This window comes from Amblyomma americanum, chromosome 11 (genome assembly GCF_052857255.1).
Source record: "Amblyomma americanum isolate KBUSLIRL-KWMA chromosome 11, ASM5285725v1, whole genome shotgun sequence".
Taxonomy (NCBI): domain Eukaryota; kingdom Metazoa; phylum Arthropoda; class Arachnida; order Ixodida; family Ixodidae; genus Amblyomma; species Amblyomma americanum.
Window position 1 is genome coordinate 108,170,507 of NC_135507.1, and position 6,787 is coordinate 108,177,293.

Genomic DNA, 6,787 nt, shown 5'->3' on the forward strand with positions numbered 1-6,787 from the left:
CGGATGGCATTCCTCGCACCAAGCAGTGCAGTCATCCCTATTTTACTCAAATCATTTTCATCTCGGATGCGAATGGCTCGCGTTCTGGCCTGCAGCCCTTCGCACAAGGACATGCCCGTTTTCCCGCCACGCGAACGCATAGCCCTTTTCTGTACCGTTTTCACGTGCCAGGAAATCAGACCGGCGCACACGACTTTCTGCTTGGAAATAACTCGGATCTTCTAGGTGCTGTCTGCGAAGGAAACCCATATCGTTCGTGAATTTAGGAAAAAAACATTGTTGTCGATTGGCTACGAGTTCCAAGAATGCCACCTAACACGGTCGCTGGTAGTGTAACGTTTGTATAGGTAGTACTCGCTGAAATAGGAATATGTGGAGTCATATCTTGAAAAATTTTCAACAAAGCGAATAGATTTCTTTTGCAATAAAAAGCGCCTTTCAAGATTACATTTCCCAGTGACTCCCCAGATAAGCGAACAATAGCGAAACCTGGAATGAACTGCACTGAAATAAAGCTGGCGCCAAAATGTCCGTTGGTCAGCGCCAACAAACTTTCCAAATGTTGAAAAGTGTTTGTTCGTTACAATGGCGAGAGCTTCGCCTCTTAGTACCCCCCGCCCTTGTTTACGTATCATCAACCGGGATTTCTGTTTGCGGTATTTTGTAGAGTTTCCTCTACAGTACGCAAGGTCTTTTGCGGATCGCAGTGAATTCGTGAGAACCTTCCACTGCAGTGATGAATTCGAGATTTATATATGTCCGAACCTAATTTATTCCTATCTCCTTTATGCTGTTCTAGAATTGACAGCTCTGTCGTTTATTTTGTTTTTTTTTCTAAATATGCCAAACAGATGGTTTCGGCCTCTTATGCGCTTTACTAAAGCAGAAGTTTTTCGCAAGTTTTTGGCGCTGTTTTGTCCTTGGTTAACATTGCTACAGTAAAAGCGCAGCTCTATTATTTTTTGCGACTATTGTGTACTAGATTAGGGTCAATTTCGCAAAGACAGTACACATTTTTCCAGTGTTACAGGCTGAACCGAGGTGTAGTGTTTTGCGCACGCCATCTTGGAATAAAACAAAATGTGGTCACTAAAATCACTTAGCAAGACACCTGGGTCCTGTTCGTCGCAATTAGACAAGCATAAATCAATTAGGGTCTCACTCGACCCCAAGTAGCACGTGTAGGCGCATTAACAATGTTAGAGAAACCATGTAAAGAAATGATGTCGAGAAAGTCACTTGTTGCCGCTGATCGTTCCAACACATGTTATGGTAAAATCCGCCATAATTACAATTGGTTTCTTATTGGTATGCTATCAAGAAAAGAACAAAATTCTTGCACAAGGGGGCCGATAACCAACACCGAACACAGAACCGCTTCTATTGATAAAAAGCGCAGACTTGAAAAACTGTACTTATATGAAAGATTATTTTTAACCTACAGTGCAACTCCACCGCCTTTATTATTTTTCCTAGACATTGTTCCGCACCTGTATCCTTCGAAGTGGACGATGTCCGCAGTTTGTGCATACCATGTTTTACTAAATGGCAATATGTCAAAACTGCGGTTTAAAGAAGATAAAAAAAAGAAATGTTGACCTCCTCATCCTTATTCTTTAAGCTACGCACGTTTGCGGAATAAAAAAAAAATGTGGACCGGGGTTTTGCGGCCGGCCCGTTTTAGAACATCGAAAGAACTAGAATCTTGGTAAGCACGGTCTCGCGTTACGAATGGCATTCCTCGCACCAAGCAGTGCAGTCATCCCCATTTTACTCAGGTCATTTTCATCTCGAACGCGAATGGCTCGCGTTCTGGCCAGCAGACTTTCGCACAAGGACATGCCCGTTTTCCCGCCACGCGAACGCATAGCCCTTTTCTGTACCGTTTTCACGTGCCAGGAAATCAGACCGGCGCACACGACTTTCTGCTTGGAAATAACTCGGATCTTCTAGGTGCTGTCTGCGAAGGAAACCCATATCGTTCGTGAATTTAGAAAAAAAAAACATTGTTGTCGATTGGCTACGAGTTCCAAGAATGCCGCCTAACACGGTCGCTGGTAGTGTAACGTTTGTATAGGTAGTACTCGCTGAAGTAGGAATAGGTGGAGTCATATCTTGAAAAATTTTCAACAAAGCGAATAGATTTCTTTTGCAATAAAAAGCGCCTTTCAAGATTACATTTCCCAGTGACTCCCCAGATAAGCGAACAATAGCGAAACCTGGAATGAACTGCACTGAAATAAAGCTGGCGCCAAAATATCCGTTGGTCAGCGCCATCAAACTTTCCAAATGTTGAAAAGTGTTTGTTCGTTATATTGGCGAGAGCTTCGCCTCTTAGTACCCCCCGCACCTGTTTACATATCAACCGGGATTGCTGTTTGCTGTATTTTGCAGAGTTTCCTCTACAGTACGCCAGGTCTTTTGCGGGTCGCAGTGAACTCGTGAGAACCTTCCACTGCAGTGATGAATTCGAGATTTATATATGTCCGAACGTAATTTATTCCTATCTTATTTATGCTGTTCTAGAATTGACAGCTCTCTCGTTTATTTTGATTTTTTTTTCTAAATATGCCAAACAGATGGTTTCGGCCTCTTATGCGCTTCACTAAAGCAGAAGTTTTTCGCAAGTTTTTGGCGCTGTTTTGTCCTTGGTTAACATTGCTACAGTAAAAGCGCAGCTCTATTATTTTTTGCGACTATTGTGTACTAGATTAGGGTCAATTTCGCAAAGACAGTACACATTTTTCCAGTGTTACAGGCTGAACCGAGGTGTAGTGTTTTGCGCACGCCATCTTGGAATAAAACAAAATGTGGTCACTAAAATCACTTAGCAAGACACCTGGGTCCTGTTCGTCGCAATTAGACAAGCATAAATCAATTAGGGTCTCACTCGACCCCAAGTAGCACGTGTAGGCGCATTAACAATGTTAGAGAAACCATGTAAAGAAATGATGTCGAGAAAGTCACTTGTTGCCGCTGATCGTTCCAACACATGTTATGGTAAAATCCGCCATAATTACAATTGGTTTCTTATTGGTATGCTATCAAGAAAAGAACAAAATTCTTGCACAAGGGGGCCGATAACCAACACCGAACACAGAACCGCTTCTATTGATAAAAAGCGCAGACTTGAAAAACTGTACTTATATGAAAGATTATTTTTAACCTACAGTGCAACTCCACCGCCTTTATTATTTTTCCTAGACATTGTTCCGCACCTGTATCCTTCGAAGTGGAGGATGTCCGCAGTTTGTGCATACCATGTTTCACTGAATGGCAATATGTCGAAACTGCGGTTTAAAAAAGATAAAAAAATAAATGTTGACGTCCTCATCCTTATTCTTTAAGCTACGCACGTTTGCGGAATAAAAGAAAAATGTGGACCGGGCTTTTGCGGCCGGCCCGTTTTAGAACATCGAAAGAATTAGAATCTTGGTAAACACGGTCTCGCGTTACGAATGGCATTCCTCGCGCCAAGCAGTGCAGTCATCCCAATTTTACTCAGGTCATTTTCATCTCGGATGCGAATGGCTCGCGTTCTGGCCTGCAGCCCTTCGCACAAGGACATGCCCGTTTTCCCGCCACGCGAGCGCATAGCGCTTTTCTGTACCGTTTTCACCTGCCAGGAAATCAGACCGGCGCACACGACATTCTGCTTGGAAATAACTCGGATCTTCTAGGTGCTGTCTGCGAAGGAAACCCATATCGTTCGTGAATGTAGAAAAAAAACATTGTTGTCGATTGGCTACGAGTTCCAAGAATGCCGCCTAACACGGTCGCTGGTAGTGTAACGTTTGTATAGGTAGTACTCGCTGAAGTAGGAATATGTGGAGTCATATCTTGAAAAATTTTCAACAAAGCGAATAGATTTCTTTTCCAATAAAAAGCGCCTTTCAAGATTACATTTCCCAGTGACTCCCCAGATAAGCGAACAATAGCGAAACCTGGAATGAGCTGCACTGAAATAAAGCTGGCGCCAAAATGTCCGTTGGTCAGCGCCATCAAACTTTCCAAATGTTGAAAAGTGTTTGTTCGTTATATTGGCGAGAGCTTCGCCTCTTAGTACCCCCCGCCCTTGTTTACATATCAACCGGGATTGCTGTTTGCGGTATTTTGTAGTTTCCTCTACAGTACGCCAGGTCTTTTGCGGGTCGCAGTGAACTCGTGAGAACCTTCCACTGCAGTGATGAATTCGAGATTTATATATGTCCGAACGTAATTTATTCCTATCTTATTTATGCTGTTCTAGAATTGACAGCTGTCTCGTTTATTTTGATTTTTTTTCTAAATATGCCAAACAGATGGTTTCAGCCTCTTATGCGCTTCAATAAAGCAGAAGTTTTTCGCAAGTTTTTGCGCTATTTTGTCCTTGATTAACATTGCTACAGTAAAAGCGCAGCTCTATTATTTTTTGCGACTATTGTGTACTAGATTAGGGTCAATTTCGCGAAGACAGTACACATTTTTCCAGTGTTACAGGCTGAACCGAGGTGTAGTGATTTGCGCACGCCATCTTGGAATAAAACAAAATGTGGTCACTAAAATCACTTAGCAAGACACCTGGGTCCTGTTCGTCGCAATTAGACAAGCATAAATCAATTAGGGTCTCACTTGACCCCAAGTAGCACGTGTAGGCGCATTAACAATGTTAGAGAAACCATATAAAGAAATGATGTCGAGAAAGTCACTTGTTGCCGCTGATCGTTCCAACACATGTTATGGTAAAATCCGCCATAATTACAATTGGTTTCTAATTGGTATGCTATCAAGAAAAGAACAAAATTCTTGCACAAGGGGGCCGATAACCAACACCGAACACAGAACCGCTTCTATTGATAAAAAGCGCAGACTTGAAAAACTGTACTTATATGAAAGATTCTTTTTAACCTACAGTGCAACTCCACCGCCTTTATTATTTTTCCAAGACATTGTTCCGCACCTGTATCCTTCGAAGTGGAGGATGTCCGCAGTTTGTGCATACCATGTTTCACTGAATGGCAATATGTCGAAACTGCGGTTTAAAAAAGATAAAAAAAAATAAATGTTGACGTCCTCATCCTTAATCTTTAAGCTACGCACGTTTGCGGAATAAAAGAAAAATGTGGACCGGGCTTTTGCGGCCGGCCCGTTTTAGAACATCGAAAGAACTAGAATCTTGGTAAGCACGGTCTCGCGTTACGAATGGTATTCCTCGTACCAAGCAGTGCAGTCATCCCCATTTTACTCAGGTCATTTTCATCTCGAATGCGAATGGCTCGCGTTCTGGCCTGCAGCCTTTCGCACAAGGACATGCCCGTTTTCCCGCCACGCGAACGCATAGCCCTTTTCTGTACCGTTTTCACGTGCCAGGAAATCAGACCGGCGCACACGACTTTCTGCTTGGAAATAACTCGGATCTTCTAGGTGCTGTCTGCGAAGGAAACCCATATCGTTCGTTAATTTAGAAAAAAAAACATTGTTGACGATTGGCTACGAGTTCCAAGAATGCCGCCTGACACGGTCGCTGGTAGTGTAACGTTTGTATAGGTAGTACTCGCTGAAGTAGGAATATGTGGAGTCATATCTTGAAAAATTTTCAACAAAGCGAATAGATTTCTTTTGCAATAAAAAGCGCCTTTCAAGATTACATTTCCCAGTGACTCCCCAGATAAGCGAACAATAGCGAAACCTGGAATGAACTGCACTGAAATAAAGCTGGTGCCAAAATGTCAGTTGGTCAGCGCCATCAAACTTTCCAAATGTTGAAAAGTGTTTGTTCGTTACATTGGCGAGAGCTTCGCCTCTTATTACCCCCCGCCCCTGTTTACATATCAACCGGGATTGCTGTTTGCGGTATTTTGTAGAGTTTCCTCTACAGTACGCCAGGTCTTTTGCGGATCGCAGTGAATTCGTGAGAACCTTCCACTGCAGTGATGAATTCGAGATTTATATATGTCCGAACCTAATTTATTCCAATCTTATTTATGCTGTTCTAGAATTGACAGCTCTCTCGTTTATTTTGTTTTTTTTCTAAATATGCCAAACAGATGGTTTCGGCCTCTTATGCGCTTTACTAAAGCAGAAGTTTTTCGCATGTTTTTGGCGCTATTTTGCCCTTGGTTAACATTGCTACAGTAAAAGCGCAGCTCTATTATTTTTTGCGACTATTGTGTACTAGATTAGGGTCAATTTCGCAAAACAGTACACATTTTTCCTGTGTTACAGGCTGAACCGAGGTGTAGTGATTTGTGCACGCCATCTTGGAATAAAACAAAAGGTGGTCACTAAAATCACTTAGCAAGACACCTGGGTCCTGTTCGTCGCAATTAGTCAAGCATAAATCAATTAGGGTCTCACTCGACCCCAAGTAGCCCGTGTAGGCGCATTAACAATGTTAGAGAAACCATGTAAAGAAATGATGTCGAGAAAGTCACGTGTTGCCGCTGATCGTTCCAACACATGTTATGGTAAAATCGGCCATAATTACAATTGGTTTCTTTTCAGTATGCTATCAAGAAAAGAACAAAATTCTTGCACAAGGGGGCCGATAACCAACACCGAACACAGAACCGCTTCTATTGATAAAAAGCGCAGACTTGAAAAACTGTACTTATATGAAAGATTATTTTTAACCTACAGTGCAACTCCACCGCCTTTATTATTTTTCCTAGACATTGTTCCGCACCTGTATCCTTCGAAGTGGACGATGTCCGCAGTTTGTGCGTACCATGTTTCACTGAATGGCAATATGTCAAAACTGCGGTTTAAAAAAGATAAAAAAAAGAAATGTTGACCTCCTCATCGTTAT